Here is a 19,783-nt window from a genome sequence, read left to right on the forward strand (position 1 = left end):
TCTAGATCTTTTTGAATCCTCTCTCTCTCTTCTCTAGTGCTAGCTATCCCTCCCTGCTTTGTGTCATTAGCTAATTTGTCCAGTTTCCCCTCAATTCCCTCATGTAGATCATTTAAAAATATGCTGAACAACACTAGGCCCAGCACAGAGCCTTGTGGTACCCCACATGAGATATTCTTCCAGTTAGATGTGCAGCTATTTATGAACATTCTTTGAGTACAATCACTCAACCTGTTGTGAATCCACCTAACAGTTGCCCTGCTGATCCCATATTTGGTCTTTTCTTCAATAAGTATGGTATGAGATACTTTGTCAAATGCTTTACTAAAGTCAAGATAAACTATATCTACTGCATTTCCCAGATCAATCCAGTCTGTGATTCTGTCATAGAAGGAAATTAGATTTTTCTGACATGACTTGTTTGTTACAAACACATGCTGGCTCTAGTTAATCACTGCATTTTTATCCAGGTACTTGCATACATGCTGTTTAATAATTTGCTCAGAGATCTTTCCCAGTATAGAAGTCAGGCTCACATGCTTGTAATTTCCTAGGTCCACCTTCTTCCTTTTTTTGAAGATAGAAACAACATTTGCCCTTTTACAGTCTTCTGGGACTTCTCCTGTTCTCCATGGATTTTCAAATACAGTGGTTCAGCAATGCCCTCTGCTAATTCTTTCAGTATCCTAGGATGTAATTCATCTGGACCTTGAGACTTGAATTCATGAAAGTTAGTCAAGTGTTTTCTCACCATTTCTCTGCTTATAGATAGCCTGCATTTTTATATTCCCCCTATAGCACAGGGAAGATCAGCTGTCCCGTAAATAGGATGCTGCAATGTTTATGAGATGTCATGGGCTGACTGCAGCCTGTAATGTCCCATAGCCTGGAGCGGCAGTGAAAGGCACACAGGGAATGGGTAGAGGTGAGTATCAGCTTCTTTGTTATGTTTTGCCATGGGGGATCCATTTGTTAAAAAAACCTATTCCCGCACAATCCCATTTAATTCTAGGGCACTGCACCTTTGAAAAGGGTTTAAGTGCAAAACCAAGACAAAAAACAAGGGCAGTAAACATGAACTAAATATGGGTCAAATTCTGTCCATGAGGGCTTAGAACCTACAAGGGAAGGGGCAACGAGACAGTAGGTAAGGGTAAAGTTGTTCATGTGGTAGTATGAAAGGATCAGGGTTATTCCATCTTGTGGACGTTTCCAAACACATGGATTTTCAGGGGAGAGTCTATTCTGTTGGAGTAGCATGTTCCACGTATAAGAAATGCATAGCAGAAGAGTCTTATGAGGAATGGAGATCACATGTGGGGAAGTAGATCAGAGATATATATGAAGGTGACAGATTGATGACAGCCTTTTATATTATTGTTAACATTTTGAACTGAATTTGCTGGGAAAAGAGTAACTAGTGCAAGGATTGGCAAAGAGAAAAAGCAAAGGTGTAATGAGTGAAGACTTAGATTAACTGGACAGAAGAACCGAGAGTGAACTGGAAGGGTGTAAAAGTATTAGCTAGGATGTTGCAGTAGTTTATAACTAGAAGTAATAGGGACATACTGTATACTAGCATTTCTTTGACTCAAGGATAAGTAAGATTTGAGGATTTTTCTTGAGGTGGAGATGGCAGGAGGTGATAAGGATTTGGATGTGTAGTTTGAAAGACAAGTTGGATTGAAGGCAGTAGACTTGTGAGACAGGGCACAGTGGAGCCATTAATTGTGATTATTAATTATGGTGGGAAATGTTCAGTGTGAATGGGGAAAAGATAATGAATTGGTCTTCTCCATGTTAAGTTTTACAAAATGAGAGAAGAAGGAGAATAACGCTGGAATTCTGAATAGCAAATAGGTTGACATCTGGGCTAGAGAGGCAGAATTGTATGTCATCCGCATAAAACTGGTACTTGCAGCCATGGGAATCTATGAACTGTTGAAGGCCAAAGGTGTAGATTGAGAATAATATGAGTCCCAGGACAGACCCCTGAGAAGGATCCACACAAGGGCTCTTTCCTACGGACGGATTTCCGCCGCGTAATAGGCGGCGAAAATCCGCCGCGTTGCCCGCAGCTATTAGGTTCGATTGAACCTAATAGCTTAATGCTCACGGTGCGGAATTCCATCACGGAATTCCGCACCATAAAATCACCTGTCCTCACCCGTGGCATGCCCTATTTGCCGCGGGTGAATGCGCGGACGGCTTCCATTGCGGTCAATGGAAGCCCGTCCATCACACTATCTTCCGCTGTAGCACAGCGGAAGATAGCGTGAAACCGCTTCCCCGCCCACCGCCAGCCGCATCATATGACGCTGTGGGCGTATCATATGATGCGGCCGGCATGTCATATGACACTGTGGCGCATGCGCGCCGAAGCGTCATGCGGGACGGAAGACGCCAGATCCGCAGGTAAGTATGGGGTCTCTGGGGGGGCGCCGTGACAGGCTCCACCGCGGAATTCCGTGGCAGAGCCCGTCACGGCCGTGTGCAGCCGGCCTTAAGAGATTGCGGTAAGGAGGGTGAGTTTGAGTGGGAGACTTTAAATGTTCAGTTGGTGAGGGAAGAGGAAATCCAGGAAAGGGCTACGTCTCTGATGTCAAGGGATGAGAGGCATTTAACAGGAGGGAGTGATCATCCATTTTGAAGGCAGAGGACAGGTCTGGGATCAAAAGCATAGAGTAATGTCATGAGGCTTTAGCGTTAGCAGGTCATCATTAAACTTGATTTATTTGGTTTTAATACAGTTGTGTGGTCAGATTGTAGTTAGTCACAAGGTGAGCTGGATGAGAGCTGGGAGGACAGTTCAAGATGGACATGCTGTTTAAGGCATTTAGAGGCAAATGGGAGTAGTGAGAAGTGAATCTTTCTGCTAAGATATCCCATAATGGGTTCCAGGAAATCAGAATTCTTTGGAAAGTAGGAAAAATGTTAATACTAAAAGTTCTTGAGTTACCCAAAGAATATAAATTGCTATGATGTAAATATACATTTTCAAAATAAATATCATTATACAAATATCTTTCTGTTAGGGTCTGTGATAAATATCCATAAATATTTCATAAAATATTTCTTCAACCTATTAAATACGAGGAAACAAAATATTCTTAGTTGCTTTATTATTATACTTTTACGAGATCAATATAAAACAGAAGGGACCTCATTTTGTCAACATCTATTAAAAGGTAAAGACAAGCAATAAAAGACACTGTTAAACATTTAAAATGACAAAACGTTAAAATGTTATTTTTAAACACATTTCTGAAGTGATAATGGATATATATTTGCACAATAGAGCATTTTGTGCAAAAACGTGCAACTTTTTGGCTTTTTGCACCGTTCTTGCTACTTTTGTAAAAAGTGGGAAGGGATTTCGGAAGGGGACATGGCCATCCAAGACCAACACATTTATGTATGATTTACATCAGAAACTGGCGTAGATTATACCACAAAAGTATGCCAGGTCGCATCTGGTGTTCATTTCAGTATAGGTCCATGGAGGCGCTAAGATGCACCTAATCTGGGTGAATTCACGAGCTGCTGATTCTATTGCAGGAATTTCTGCAAGAGTTCTATTCATCTGAATAAAGTCTAGGATCTATGCATGCAGAAACCACCTCATTCATGTGTCTGCAGCTGATTTTGAATGGAAGAAAGAAGATATTTCTGCAACAAATGTGCCATGTGCAAAATCATCCATAGTCAATAAAGCATGCAAGCCCTGATAGAGGTGGACCAGTAAGAGAGACAATGTGGGAAATGTAATAAGGGATGTGATGTTAGAATTCTGACATAAAAAGTTAAACATTTCTGTGCAAGCAGTGTTTGCCAAAAAATGCAGTCTTTTTGCCCTTTTCTGCCATCCTTACAGAACCATTCCAGTGAAAATGCATTATTCCATCTCGGCCCCCACACCTGATTGCCTATCATACTCTGGAGGCTCCTCTGTCTATTGCAGCCTCTTCCTTGCAGTGCAGCCTCCTGTATAATGCTTATCAGGCACCACTTTGGGAGTGAGATTTTTTTACTTTTACTTTTAACCAATCCCATAATGCAACAGCTCAGCATTAGCTAGAGGGTGTACCATTCTGCCTTCCAGGTCGACAGTTTAATTTTCGTTACCTTCTATAGTCACCTAAATAAGCTACAACCCATAAGTATATAGTCAGAAAGATGAGCAGTGATCTCCTCTATTATATCTGTGTGACAGGAGCTGTGTAATCATCATCAGTAACTGTGATAAGGATGTCTGTGTCCCCGTCTAAACAATTTCTGTGGTATGCTTGATGCAACAGCATCACACAAACTGACACATAACTGAACACATAACTCCAAGTAGTTCTGAGCAGGTCAGCACTGAGATCACATGACCATCTGAAGAGAAAGAGGCCAGAAGCTTCAGTTAGAAAGGTAGAACTGACCAAGGTAATACTAGCTGACTTGTATATACTGAGGGGATAGCTAAATAATATATGAGAAAAAAAAAATAAACTGAAGTGCACTTTAAAAAAAAGGACAGGGCTTGTTGGAATAGGCATGGCTGCCCACAACCCAACAAATTTTACTATTGTCTATGCCAGAAACTGGTTTATAGTACTAGACTATGCTACATAATAGCTGGTGTAGATTTAAAGCGACCCTCCAGTCCTAGACAAGCAAAGATAGCCAAATCACTTTTCTGACTACCGGATCCCCACTGTGTATTAGTATGCACTGATAGCTATAGTCTATAGTCTAAGATGCTACATGCTGCTCCTAATGGCCACTGCAGATCACATGGGCAGCACTGCTAAATCAAAGGAGGTGCAGCGTCTTAGATTTACGATGCATAATAATGCAGAACTAGTGTATTTGTTGCGGAGGTAGTGCAGATTTTCACCACAGAATTCATTGATTACAGTGCAGTGAGTGAATTCCATAATCAAAATCCACACCAAAGTACAGATTTTTTTTCACACAGTATTTCTCCACGATAGCACAGCATATTGTACATTTGTGTGCATACTGAGTACGCATTTGCACACCCCCCATTGACTTCTCTGGGGCCTTGGGTGAGCAAATGTGCACAAGAATAGAGCATATTGCAGTTTTTTTGTGCACACAAAACAAAGAGCATTGAGACTGTATCCAATGAAACCAATGGGTTCTCTTTTCTGTGTATTGCGCGCACAAATTTTTCCCTCAATGACAAGTCTTTTGTATTGCTAGAAGGCTAGATAATGTAGAATAGCAACAGCATACACTATACACACAGAAAAAGCTCTGAATGCATGTGGCCTGGCCTCTGGTCAGTGGGCATTACCCCAACATCCTGGAGAACATACAAAGCTAGGAGGTTTCTCTGTCAATTGTCTCTCATTCATTTTGGCTGACATAAAGAGCGCACATTATGCAGTACTGACTGCACAGAAAGGACAAGAAGGAAGCATGTGACTAATGTAGCCACCGTAGGAAAGAGCAAAAATATTGTGGTACTACATTAGCCAGAAACATCTCAGTAATGAGAAATACTTCTAGAGGTGACACCTTAACTGGCTAACCAGAAAAATTATTATATATGCGAGCTTTCAAGGCTGTGTAACGCTCTTCATCAAGGCTGTTAGATTAAGGCCCAATGTCCGCGGACGAATTTGATTTGCGGAATCAACGCAGGGCACCTGCATGGGAGATCCCCAAATCAAGCGGGCCATAGAGATGCATGGACGTCTGCAAATGCATGCAGATTTATTTTGCAGATCGTTTGCAGCATACTTTATTTTCTGCAGATTCCCGCAAGGACGGCTTCCATTGAAGTCAATGGAAGCCTTCGGATCCATGGCACACCCACAGCTGACACTGCAGAAGTGCCGAGGATCCCACGCAAAAGCAGGAGATTTGAAGAAAAAAACTGTACTGCGCATGTCTGATGGCAAGCCGCGAGGACCATGCACTGCACAGCAGAAGGAACACAGAAACGCTGAAGCAACCGCCGCTGTATGGCCTGCAGGATAAAGAACTAAGCCAGTGTATCTTTGGTGAAATATAGTACTTACTGAACAATGATGGGAGTTATTAATATATTTCCCATGCAGTGTTTGTCATAAACAATAGTTTGTTCATTATTGTACATGGTACATTGATACAAGAGCAAATAATGCTAAAAAGGTTCATTTAACAAATGTCAATTCTACAGGCAGCCAAGGAAGAGTACGCTGGCACCACACTCTTACAAAAGCGTTCTAAAATAAAAACTGGAGGAGGGTGTGGCTTGCTGATGGTGGGATAGGACGCACCTAACCAGGCTTTAAAATCTTACCCCAGGAGGACTTCTCATCCAGCATGGGCAAAAAGAAGATCCAGCCCTGCTCTGCAGCAAAAGGAGAGAGGGACAGCGGCAGTATTAACCAGTTTTTTTTTAACCCCGCGGTTTTCACGGACGGGGAGATAGTGAACCCAGAGGCGTGCGCTCCCAGTGCAGATCTTCACACCGCACAAGAGAGGTATCCGAACGGAGACCATGGCAGGGACTGCCGCGTGTCTGCAGCGCACTCAGCGTAGCAGAGACCATATTGTTTGGGTGGTCCCGGATACGCGGGATAGCCCGATGTGCCTACCTTCCTTTACCCGTGTCTTCTCTTTCTTCCTCCTCTCCCTATTGTTTTTTCTCTCTAAAATGGTATCACAAAGTTATCTTTGAATCCAACTTGTTTGCACTTCAATTATTTCTATTTTCTTATTCAGCCTGATGTTCTGAACCTCCTGTGACCTCTTTTATAAATTTGCCTGGAATACATTTATATGCTTATCTGTTCCCCACGGAACAATTGTTATTCTGTTTGGGACGAGCGGGAGCTTGTCTCCTGCTTTCTCTTTCCATTTCCTTGTCTAGGCTGGACGACACTGAGTGCAGTCCGTTTCCCGGATTTACTCTGGGACTAGCCTACCGAGTACTGGACTGGGTCCGGCTGTACAGTTATTCCCTATGTTGTTTTTTCTTCTCCCTTCCCCCTCAACAAGTCATCAGCGACAGGAGCTTGTTTGTCGATTATATATCCAGGGGCTTAAACAAGCCGTCCAAAAGAGGGCAGATTCTCAAACACTTAAACAAAAACAAGGTTATGGTTGTACTTCTTCAGGAAATCACTTCTCCACAGGCAGCATCCCAAATTGTAATTCCAAACATTACTTGACCTGGTTTTACAGCCCTCTTCCAGGAAAAAAGGTCTGTGGAATGTCGATAGCTCTTCATAGACGATTTTCCCATTGTGTCATTTCCCTGGAGATCAATGCGGGGGGGGGGGGGGGGGAGATACATCTTTCTTAAGTCATCTGGTGGTACTAGAGTCTTAACTATTGCAAATGTTTATTTCCCCAACTACTCACAGGTTCTTTTTGGTCTCCGGATCATGGACGCACTCTTGAGGTTTGCTGTAGGCTCGCGAATAATCCAGGGGGGAGACTTTAACCTTTGCTTCGACCCGAAGATGGATTTTGCGGCGGGTAGGTCCGGGGTCTCTTTCTCTCTTACATGCAAGCTCAGGACGGCCTTGGTCTCGCTACATCTGGTAGATCTTTGGAGGCTCTTACATCCAAAAACAAAAGACTACAGTTACAACTCACTCGCACACAACAGCTATAACCAGTTAGACTTTCTTTTTGTATCACATGATCTTTTAGATTTGACCACGCTCCGGTTTTCAGGGCTCTACGGAGTTATTCAGGAGGATGTGTGAGTCATTTTTGACATCTTAACGATAATCTTCTTACCGACCCACTGTGTTTAGAAGACTTGAAACAGACAATATATAACTTTATCGCAGATCATGAAGGTGATTCCTCATCTCCACCCATCCAATGGGAGGTTATAAAGTGTGTGATCAGGGGAATGCTTATCTCTCACAGTTAAAGACTAAAAAGGGAACGCACTTAGGGATTATGAGATCTATTAACCAATCTGGGTTATTTTGAGTCCTCCAACAAAAGGGCTCCTTCGGACACCCTTAGGGCAGATATTTCCGAGACTCGTAGCAAGATTTTATCCATTCTAGACCAACATTCACTCTGCACTAGGGATGGATGGCGTGGGGGCTTCTACGAAAATGGCAATAAATGCGGTCGGTGGTTTCCAGGGCTCTCCATTTCAGGACCTCTACTCCCTACATAGCTTAACTAAACTCTCCATCCAAGGGACTAGTCTATTCTAATACGGACATACTAGAATGCTTCAGATCATATTATCAAGACCTCTACAATATACGCTGGGAACGAGAGAGAGAGCAAACTCACAACATATTAACAACCGACGAATACCTAATTGAACACGCACCAGGGTGAGGTTGATTGTTTAGATGATGATATAATGGAACAAGAAATTAAAGATTTAATCAAAGATCTAAAATACGGTAAAAGTCCAGGCCCAGATGGTTTTACACCACGTTTCTACAAAATATTCAGGGAGACCTATTGAGCCCAATCCTATCCAAAGTCATTTAATTCCATTTCAGGGACATGCCCTTTCCCTTTGCAGGCCCTACAGGCAATAATTACGGTCCTTCCAACACCGGGGAAAGATCACTCCCTATTAGGGATGAGCGAGTATACTCGCTAAAGCACTACTCGTTCGAGTAATGTGCTTTAGACGAGCATCTCCCTGCTCTTTTGGCATCCCGCTTGAAGCCACTCATTCCTGCCCTGATCAACAGCGAGCAGACTGGTTTTGTCCCGGGCTATGAGGCAAGGGATAACACCAGGGGCGTACCTAAAAGCTCAGGGGCCCGGGTGCAAAAGTTCAGCTCGGGCCCCCCCTTGGGCCTCCACCCCACACTTTCCCGTACCCATACCCATATCGCGCTGCATACATGATCTGCCGCCTTGGCGTAATCTTTCCAAAGCTGACGCATTTCCTGAACATGAAAATTTGTTTGTAGCCCCACAGGCTACTCTCACACACACCGCTTTTTAACGCTATTAGCACAGCGCCCCGAGTGCCGTACTAACCGCGGTACAACACTCCCATAGATTTTAATGAGGTTACTCAAATTTGCGCTCGAACGCGGTGTTTCTAACGCTGTGATTTTCACGAACTGTCTGTTCTATTTTTGGGTTTTCATGGTTTTTAACACACCTCCTCACCCATCACAATGATGGGGTGCATTAAAAACCACTGTCAAACGCTGTAACCTGTGTTCGAAAACGCTGCTTGAAATTCCGGTAAAAATGCCACGATTACAAGCTGCATTTTCTGAACACGTGTGAGAACGGCCTCAGGGGGGTCATGTTTTTGTTGCACTTTAGAACGACAATTAAGACACATAAAAAACCTGCATGCAGTATTTAAAGACCGCGTACGGTATTAGGGTGACTGCCCACTACAGTTTTTTTTCACAGCAAAATTCGCAGCGTTTTTTTTTTCTGCAAGAGTCTATGGGACTTGTAATGTTAAAATCACGATCGCGCAAAATCGCGATTTCACGGTAAATTGCGATTTTGCGCGATCGCTATTTTAACATTACAAGTCCCATAGACCCCTGCAGAAAAAAAAAAAGGCTGCGAATTTCGCAGTGAAAAAAACTGTAGTGGGCAGTCACCCTAAAGCTGCAGACACTATTAATAACCGCATGCGGTTTTGATGAGTTTTTTGATTGTGTGTAAAGGGTGCAAATAAATACAGTAAATCCAGGGAGATGTATAACTTATACCAGAGATAGATAGATAGATAGATAGATAGATAGATAGATAGATAGATATGTGATAAATAGATATGTGATAGATAGATATGTGATAAATAGATATGTGATAGATAGATAGATAGATAGATAGATAGATAGATAGATAGATAGATAGATAGATAGATAGATAGATAGGAGATAGATATGTGATAAATAGATATGTGATAGATAGATAGATATGTGATAAATAGATATGTGATAGATAGATAGATAGATAGATAGATAGATAGATAGATAGATAGATAGATAGATAGATAGATAGATAGATATGTGATAAATAGATAGATTAGATAGATAGATAGATAGATAGATAGATAGATAGATAGATAGATAGATAGATAATGTGATAGATAGATAGATAGATAGATAGATAGGAGATAGATATGTGATAAATAGATATGTGATAGATAGATAGATATGTGATAAATAGATAGATATGTGATAAATAGATAGATAGATAGGAGATAGATAGATAGATATGTGATAAATAGATATGTGATAGATAGATAGATATGTGATAAATAGATAGATATGTGATAAATAGATAGATAGATAGATAGGAGATAGATAGATAGATAGATAGAGAGATAGGAGAGAGATAGATAGAGAGATAGGAGAGAGAGAGAGATAGGCGAGAGGGAGAGATAGGAGAGAGAGATAGATAGATAGATAGATAGGAGATGGGAGAGAGATAGATAGATAGATAGATATATAGATAGATAGATAGATAGATAGATAGATAGATAGATAGATAGATAGATAGATAGATAGATAGATAGATAGATAGATAAAGGAAGAAGACAGGCAGACAGATACACACACATATATACACATACCCCTCGGTTCACTTCTCCTCCATGTGACTGCAGCAGCTGGAGAGGTAAACTCAGAGGCTTCCGTGCAACAGGAAGCAGGGGGGCTGCACATGATCACATGATCACTGTGCCCTACCGTCCCATGTGACCTCCTCCCCTGCCGTCCCATGTGACCTCCTCCCCTGCCGGCCCATGTGAGTACCTCCCTGCTTTTCCTCTCAGGCTGGCCATTCAGGCTGCCGCATCATGCGTGGGAAAGAACAGCCAGCCATTAATGCACTGAATGTGCATGTGAGTATGGCGGAGGGCGGACACAGGGCCCCCTGAGCGCAGGGGCCGGGTCGCCATGGCGACCCTAGCACCCCCTGACGCTACGACTATGGATAACACTATCAGATCCATTTCCCTGATCTTGCGGGCTCAACTCTCTGGAACTCCATTGTGCTTGCTGTCAGTAGACGCAGAAAAAGCCTTCGATAGGATGCATTGGGGATTCCTGGAGTCGACCTTGAAGAAAATCGGCCTAGGACCCAGATTTATAAATTTGATCATGGCCCTATTTGAAGACCCATCTGCCCAGGTCAGGGTAAATGGATCTCTTGTTTTCCCTTTATAATAAATAATGGAATGAGGCAGGGCTGCCCCCTCTCCCCCTTTTTATATGTTCTGGTAATGGAGTCCCTGGCCAGCGCCCTCAGAAGCAACTCTGATATCCAAGGGGTGTGAGTAGATAACACTGAGCATAAACTCACCCTTTTTGCTGACGATTTATTAATGTACATCACAAACCCTCAGATTGCTCTACCAGTTGCTCTGGAGGAGTTTGAGAGATTTGGTAGAACCAGCAATTTTAAAGTCAATATAAGTAAATCGGAAATCCTTAACATAAGAGTCCCATCAGAGGTAGTTTCAGACATTAGCAGCTTTTCCACCTTAAAATGGAGGAGCGACCATATTAAATACTTGGGAATCAATCTCACTAGTGACCCTGGAGCCCTATTTGATGCAAATTTCCAACCGATGCTCGAGAGTTTTGGAGGAGATCTAAAGAAATGGCGACCCCTCATGATTTCATGGTTTGGGAGGATAAATACCCTAAAGATGGACTCCTTACCAAAGTTCTTATACCTCTTCCAAACCTCACCACTAAAGTTGCCTTGAATGGCTTTGCATCAGGAATGGGCCTGGTTTCGCGCCCTGGCCGAAATCACAGCAACCAATCACAGCAAAGCTTTCATTTCTTATACAGCAAGATTCAGTTTGCTCCCTAGCCCTGTTTTTTTTTTTTTTGAAGACCTGGCATCGGCTCCAGCCAGCATATCTTTGCAACTGCAGCCTTTTTGTCTCTATTACAGCTTTTCTTTTTTGTGTGCTTTTCCCTGTTGCAACTTATTGAGTCCCATTATCTGGAGCTTTGAGTTTGTCAAGTGGGTATTCTCCAGCACTCATTGTCAATGAAATCTAATGTCATCCATTAACAGTGAGCAATGGAGCCCACTAACTTATCAGATTCGAAGGAGCCAAATCTAACTGGGATATAATCTGTACAGCATAGAGGGGAGGAGGGTAAAGAGGAATAGCTGACACAGAGTCAGGACATCGGACTATGGCTGCAAAGCAAGCATCTCTAACGCAAGGACATGATAGGTCCTTTTTAAATATCCTGGTCAAAGCTGAGCAGCTTGTTGACGCCCGTTGGCACTCAGGACTGATAGCACATAGCCCACCAGTCCCCCTCCTAACTAAATCCCTTCAGCATACTTGTAAATAGATAAGCGCCTCATAATGTCCAGAAAGCAAAGTGGTGAATGAAAAGATGTACACTCACCTGGTGCTCAGTGGACTTCTCTGGTTAGAGAATCCACCGGCACCTGGATCTACGATATCCTTGAACATATATCTCTGGTTCCCAATCCAGCTCCCTGGAGAGTCATCCTGTGGAATGCAACTGCTATTGGCTGGTGTAAATCCCATCAATAAAGAAAAAAGATCACCGCGTTCCGAAGCCCAGAGAGATCAGCCGTGAACCCGTATAACAAAGGGTTAATTTATTTACGCAACGCGTTTCGGCAAACTCCACTTGCCTTTATCAAGCTTGTGACACATAAAATACATCTATACATATAGATAAATTAAAATGCACTCACAGAGAGAAAAGTGTGCGTGTATTTAAAAAAAAAATTAAAAAAAAATCTATCATAAAGCTGAAAGCCCTCACTGACGCACTGACTGACTGACTGACTCACTGACTGACTCACTGACTGACTCGCCAAAAGTTCTCCAACTTCCCGATGTCGTAGAAACATGAATTTTGGTGCAAGCATAGATTATCTCCAAAATAGGAAAAGTAATTGGGTCCCAACTCGATTATTCAATTCTAGCGCAAAAGAATTGGCGTCGAAATTTAACGTACGTAATCTAAATCTCTCAGTTCCCAATGTCATAAAAACTTCAAATTTGGCACGGGCATTGAATATGTCATAAATAGGAAAAATTAAAGGGGCCCAACTTGATTATTCAATTCTAAGCGCAAAAGAATTAGCGTCCAAATTTTACGTACGGAATCTAATTTTCCCACTTTCCGGTGTCATAGAAACGTGAAATTTGGCACGAGCATTGATTATGTCATAAATAGGAAAAGTTCATAGGTCCCAACTCGATTATTCAATTCTAGCGCAAAAGAATTGGCGTCGAAATTTTACGTGCGGAATGTAATTTTTTCACTTTCCGGTGTCATAGAAACGTGAAATTTGGCACGAGCATTGATTATGTCATAAATAGGAAAAGCTAATGGGTCCCAACTCGATTATTCAATTCTATGCGCAAAAGAATTAGCGTCCAAATTTTACGTACGGAATCTAATTTTCTCACTTTCCGGTGTCATAGAAACGTGAAATTTGGCACGAGCATTGATTATGTCAGAAATAGGAAAAGTTCATAGATCCCAACTCCATTATTCAATTCTAGCGCAAAAGAATTGGCGTCGAAACTTTACGTGCGGAATGTAATTTTTTCACTTTCTGGTGTCATAGAAACGTGAAATTTGGCACGAGCATTGATTATGTCATAAATAGGAAAAGCTAATGGGTCCCAACTCCATTATTCAATTCTATGCGCAAAAGAATTAGCGTCCAAATTTTACGTGCGGAATGTAATTTCTTCACTTTCCGGTGTCATAGAAACGTGAAATTTGGCACGAGCATTGATTATGTCATAAATAGGAAAAGCTAATGGGTCCCAACTCGATTATTCAATTCTAGCGCAAAAGAATTGGTGTCGAAATTTTACGTGCGGAATGTAATTTTTTCACTTTCCGGTGTCATAGAAACGTGAAATTTGGCACGAGCATTGATTATGTCATAAATAGGAAAAGCTTATGGGTCCCAACTCGAATAATCAATTCTATGCACAAAAGAATTAGCGTTCAAATTTTACGTACGGAATGTAATTTCTTCACTTTCCGGTGTCATAGAAACGGGAAATTTGGCATGAACATTGATTATGTCATAAATAGGAAACGCTAATGGGTCCCAACTCCATTATTCACTTCTATGCGCAAAAGAATTAGCGTTGAAATTTTACGTACGGAATCTAATTTTCTCACTTTCCGGTGTCATAGAAACGGGAAATTTGGCACGAGCATTGATTATGTCAGAAATAGGAAAAGTTCATAGGTCCCAACTCCATTATTCAATTCTAGCGCAAAAGAATTGGCGTCCAAGTTTTACGTGCAGAATGTAATTTCTCACTTTCCGGTGTCATAGAAACGTGAAATTTGGCACGAGCATTGATTATGTCATAAAAAGGAAAAGCTAATGGGTCCCAATTCGATTATTCAATTCTAGCGCAAAAGAATTGGCGTCGAAATTTTACGTACGGAATGTAATTTTTTCACTTTCCGGTGTCATAGAAACGTGAAATTTGGCACGAGCATTGATTATGTCATAAATAGGAAACGCTAATGGGTCCCAACTCGAATAATCAATTCTATGCACAAAAGAATTAGCGTTCAAATTTTACGTACGGAATGTAATTTCTTCACTTTCCGGTGTCATAGAAACGGGAAATTTGGCATGAACATTGATTATGTCATAAATAGGAAACGCTAATGGGTCCCAACTCCATTATTCACTTCTATGCGCAAAAGAATTAGCGTCCAAATTTTACGTACATAATCTAAATCTCTCACTTTCCAGTGTCATAGAAACATGAAATTTGGCACAAGCATTGATTGTGTCATAAATATGAAAAGTTAATGGGTCCCAACTCGATTATTCAATTCTAAGTGCAAAAGAATGTGTCCAAATTTTATGTATGTAATTTAATTCTCTCACTTCCTGATGTCATTTTATATAAAGGAAGCATCGCATGGTTACCTCCACGTGGTGTTTTCTGGGTAACGCAGAGAACTATGCAAAATGGTGAACATATCTTTAGTAACCACGACTTCATAAGATTTTCCATGTGAACACCAGATAAACACTAGTACCAAATTAACTCGGGCGAAGCCGGGTATATCAGCTAGTCTATAAATATATAAAAACGAAAGCCCTCACTGACTCATTCACTGACTGACTGACAGACTGACTGACTCACTGACTGATTTGCCAAAAGTTCTCTAACTTCCCGATGTCATAGAAACATGAATTTTGGCACAAGCATAGATTATCTCCAAAATAGGAAAAGTAATTGGGTCCCAACTCGATTATTCAATTCTGGCGCAAAAGAATTGGCGCCGACATTTAACGTACATAATCTAAATCTCTCACTTCCCAATGTCATAGAAACTTAAAATTTGGCACGCGCATTGAATATGTCATAAATAGGAAAAGTTATTAGGTCCCAACTCGATTATTCAATTCTATGCGCAAAAGAATTAGCGTCCAAATTTTACGTGCGGAATCTAATTCTCTCACTTCCCGGTGTCATAGAAACTCTACATTTGGCAGGAGCATTGATTATGTCATAAATAGGAAAAGCTAATGGGTCCCAACTCGATTATTCAATTCTATGCGCAAAAGAATTAGCGTCCAAATTTTACATACGGAATCTAATTTTCTCACTTTCTGGTGTCATAGACACGTGAAATTTGGCACGAGCATTGATTATGTCATAAATAGGAAAAGTTCATAGGTGCCAACTCGATTATTCGATTTTAGCGCAAAAGAATTGGCATCAGAATTTTACGTGCGGAATGTAATTTTTTCACTTTCTGGTGTCATAGAAACAGGAAATTTGGCACGAGCATTGATTATGTCATAAATAGGAAAAGCCAATGGGTCCCAACTCGATTATGCAATTCTATGCACAAAAGTTTTAGCGTCCAAATTTTACGTGCGGAATGTAATTTCTTCACTTTCCGGTGTCATAGAAACAGGAAATTTGGCACGAGCATTGATTATGTCATAAATAGGAAAAGCTAATGAATCCCAACTCCATTATTCAATTCTATGCGCAAAAGACTTAGCGTCCAAATTTTGCGTACGGAATCTAATTTTCTCACTTTCCGGTGTCATAGAAAAGTAAAACTTGGCACGGGCATTGATTATGTCAGAAATAGGAAAAGCTAATGGGTCCTAACTCCATTATTCAATTCTATGCGCAAAAGAATTAACGTCCAAATTTTACGTGCAGAATGTAATTTTCTCACTTTCCGATGTCATAGAAACGGGAATTTTGGCACGAGCATTGATTGAGTCATAAATAGGAAAAGCTAATGGGTCCCAACTCCATTATTCAATTCTATGCGCAAAAGAATTAGCGTCCAAATTTTACGTACATAATCTTAATCTCTCACTTCCCAATGTGATAGAAACATGAAATTTGGCACGAGCATTAATTGTGTCATAAATATGAAAAGTTAAGGGGTCCCAACTCAATTATTCAATTCTATGCACAAAAGAATTAGCGTCCAAATTTTACGTACGGAATCTAATTTTTTCACTTTCCGGTGTCATAGAAAGGTGAAATTTCGTACGGGCATTGATTATGTCATAAATAGGAAAAGTTCATAGGTCCTAACTCGATTATTCAATTCTAGCGCAAAAGAATTGCCATTGAAATTTTACGTGCGGAATGTAATTTTTTCACTTTCCGGTGTCATAGAAACGTGAAATTTGGCACGAGCATTGATTATGTCATAAATAGGAAACGCTAATGGGTCCCAACTTGATTACTCAATTCTATTCGCCAAAGAATTAGCGTCCAAAATTTACGTGTGGAATGTAATTTTCTCACTTTCCGGTGTCATGTAAACAGGAAATTTGGCACGAGCATTGATAATGTCATAAATAGGAAAAGCTAATGGGTCCCAACTCGATTATTCAATTCTATGTGCAAAAGAATTAGCGTCCAAAGTTTACGTGCGGAATGTAATTTTCTCACTTTCCGGTGTCATAGAAACGTGAAATTTGGCACGAGCATTGATTATGTCATAAATAGGAAACGCTAATGGGTCCCAACTTGATTACTCAATTCTATTCGCCAAAGAATTAGCGTCCAAATTTTACGTGTGGAATGTAATTTTCTCACTTTCCGGTGTCATGTAAACAGGAAATTTGGCACGAGCATTGATAATGTCATAAATAGGAAAAGCTAATGGGTCCCAACTCGATTATTCAATTCTATGTGCAAAAGAATTAGCGTGCAAAGTTTACGTGCGGAATGTAATTTTCTCACTTTCCGGTGTCATACAAACTGGAAATTTGGCACGAGCATTGATTATGTCATAAATAGGAAAAGCTAATGGTTCCCAACTCCATTATTCAATTCTATGTGCAAAGGAATTAGCGTCCAAATTTTACGTGCGGAATGTAATTTTCTCACTTTCCGGTGTCATAGAAATGGGAAATTTGGCACGAGCATTGATTATGTCAAAAATAGGAAAACCTGGGGGCGTGGCCTGAATGCCGACCGAGCCAGTCGCATCTTACTGAACTCTCCCTTTTAATCTCTTCCCTAGCGACTCACAAGTGACAGAAAGAGGGAAAAATCAGCTTGCCAGCATCAGCAGAGACCGGAGACACAGCGGAGATGTCAAAAAGGAGGACGTCCAAACACCCTCCACACAGAGTGTCGGATTTCTTCACAGCCGACACTGCCAGCAGAGACGGAGCAGCAGTCACTGACAGCCCCCCTGCTCCTCCTAACCCCGACACTGAGGGAGAAGATGTGAGCCCTGCAGCTGCCGCTGCTTGCTCTGAAGAAGCTAACACTGCCGGCACTGAGACAGGAGGAAGCGCCGGAGGCTCTGCACAGCGCAGACTACCACAGGCACTCCGAGAACAGCATCAGAGAAGGGTGAGTGGAGAAACTTTCCCCCATAATTCAGGCGGGAAAACAGATAAAATGGCGCCCACAGCTAAATCTCAAAGAAAGGGAAACCCTTCCCCCTCCTCAAGCCCAGAAAAACAAAGGCCAAGAATAACCTCACCATCCCCCTCAACCCCTAACCTGTACTTATCTGAGGATCCAATGCTAACCCTCCCTTCCTCAGACCAACCTGCTTCGGAACTCTTTATTAAAAAAATATAATGGTTGCGCTGAGAAAATCAATGCATAATTATTTTAATCTGCTATCATCCGCTGTAAACGCATCCCTCCAAGATCTGGGTGAGCGTACGGAGCACATAGAAAATAAGATGGAGGAGTTAACTACCTCGCATAACAATTTGATTGATTCCCATTATTCCTTAGAAGACGAAGTTACCGCCATTAAAAATAAGCTAGCGGACTTAGAAGATAGGAACAGGCGTAACAACATAAAGTTCCGTGGGATACCAGAGAACATTAACCAATCCAACTTGAATAAACACCTTTCCCAGCTCATTAACGCCATTCTCCCAGATATACCAGAATCTGAACGGATTATCGATAGAGCCCACAGACTCCCCAAACCAACTTTCTCCCTGCTGAAACCCCAAGAAATGTCATAGCACGTATTCATTTCTTTCATGTAAAAGAAGCTATGATGCAGGCATCCAGAAAAATGGGCACTCTCCCAGAACCTTTCACAAAAATTCAGATGTTTGCTGATTTATCTCAAGCAACAATTCAAGCAAGAAAATCCTTCGCTCCGATCACCGCAGCTTTACGTGCAAATAAGATCCTATACAAGTGTGGTTTTCCTACGAAATTATTAATCCACAAAGAGGGGTCCCTCCGTGTGATTTCATCTCCTCAAGAAGGCAACAAAATCCTAACATCATGGAATATCTCCATACCAAAGGATGTGCAAAACACCACAGCTGCAAGATCAAGCAAAATCCCCAATTCCTGGGCCCGAGCAACAACCACTTGAAAACCAATCCCAGTTGGATCCCATACTCTCACATCTCTCGACTCTCCTTACCTTGAGTAAATTTTCACAAAGTACTCCAAGTGGAAGAGATTGACTTTAGGTGAACTTTTACCCGTTCCCCACAAGTATGCAGGCAATAACCCTGCTTTCCACACTGTTCTACGTTTCTGCTTTGTTCTCTTACCTTATCTTTGCAGGAATCAAGATTTAAGTACTACAACTCTTTGACTTAAAGAACATGATGCCTTTCCAGCAGCATGTATAAGCATTAATGTTGTTGTTGTTATTGTTTACACGGTCTTTTACTATTCTCAGTGTAGTACCGGTCACTTAATTAATAGCCATGTTACTTAAACTTATATCCCAAAATGCAAGGGGGTTAAACTCACCTTTTAAAAGAGCGTCAATATGGAAAGATGCCAGACAATCAGGGGCGGAAGTGATATGCGTACAAGAAACTCACTTCTCTTTTTCAGCATGTCCAAAATTCACCAACAAAAACTTCCCTCTAATATATATGTCCTGTGCCCCTAAAAAGCAAGCAGGAGTTCTGATTGCTTTCAAATCAAATATTAATTTTATCCACAAAACAAGCCTCATAGACCCAACGGGCAGATACCTTGCTGTGGCTGGCACTATAAATGAGTGTCCCATCACGATCGCTAATATCTACGCTCCAAACAAATCGCAAATCTTCTTCTTAAACATGACAATAAAGAAAATAAAAAGAATACAAATGGGAAAGTTGATAATTTGTGGCGATTTTAATAGCATCCCGGATAGAAATCTAGATTCAACAAACAAACATAGGACCTCCCCCACACTCTTTCCTTGGCTACACATAGAGGCATTATATGACTCATTCAGATGCCTAAACTCCTCATCTAGAGAATTTACCCATTTCTCCCACAGGCACAAATCATTCTCACGCATCGACCTGTTCCTAGTAGATAGATGGA

The sequence above is a fragment of the Eleutherodactylus coqui genome, chromosome 4 (assembly GCF_035609145.1).
Source record: "Eleutherodactylus coqui strain aEleCoq1 chromosome 4, aEleCoq1.hap1, whole genome shotgun sequence".
In the NCBI taxonomy this organism is placed as follows: domain Eukaryota; kingdom Metazoa; phylum Chordata; class Amphibia; order Anura; family Eleutherodactylidae; genus Eleutherodactylus; species Eleutherodactylus coqui.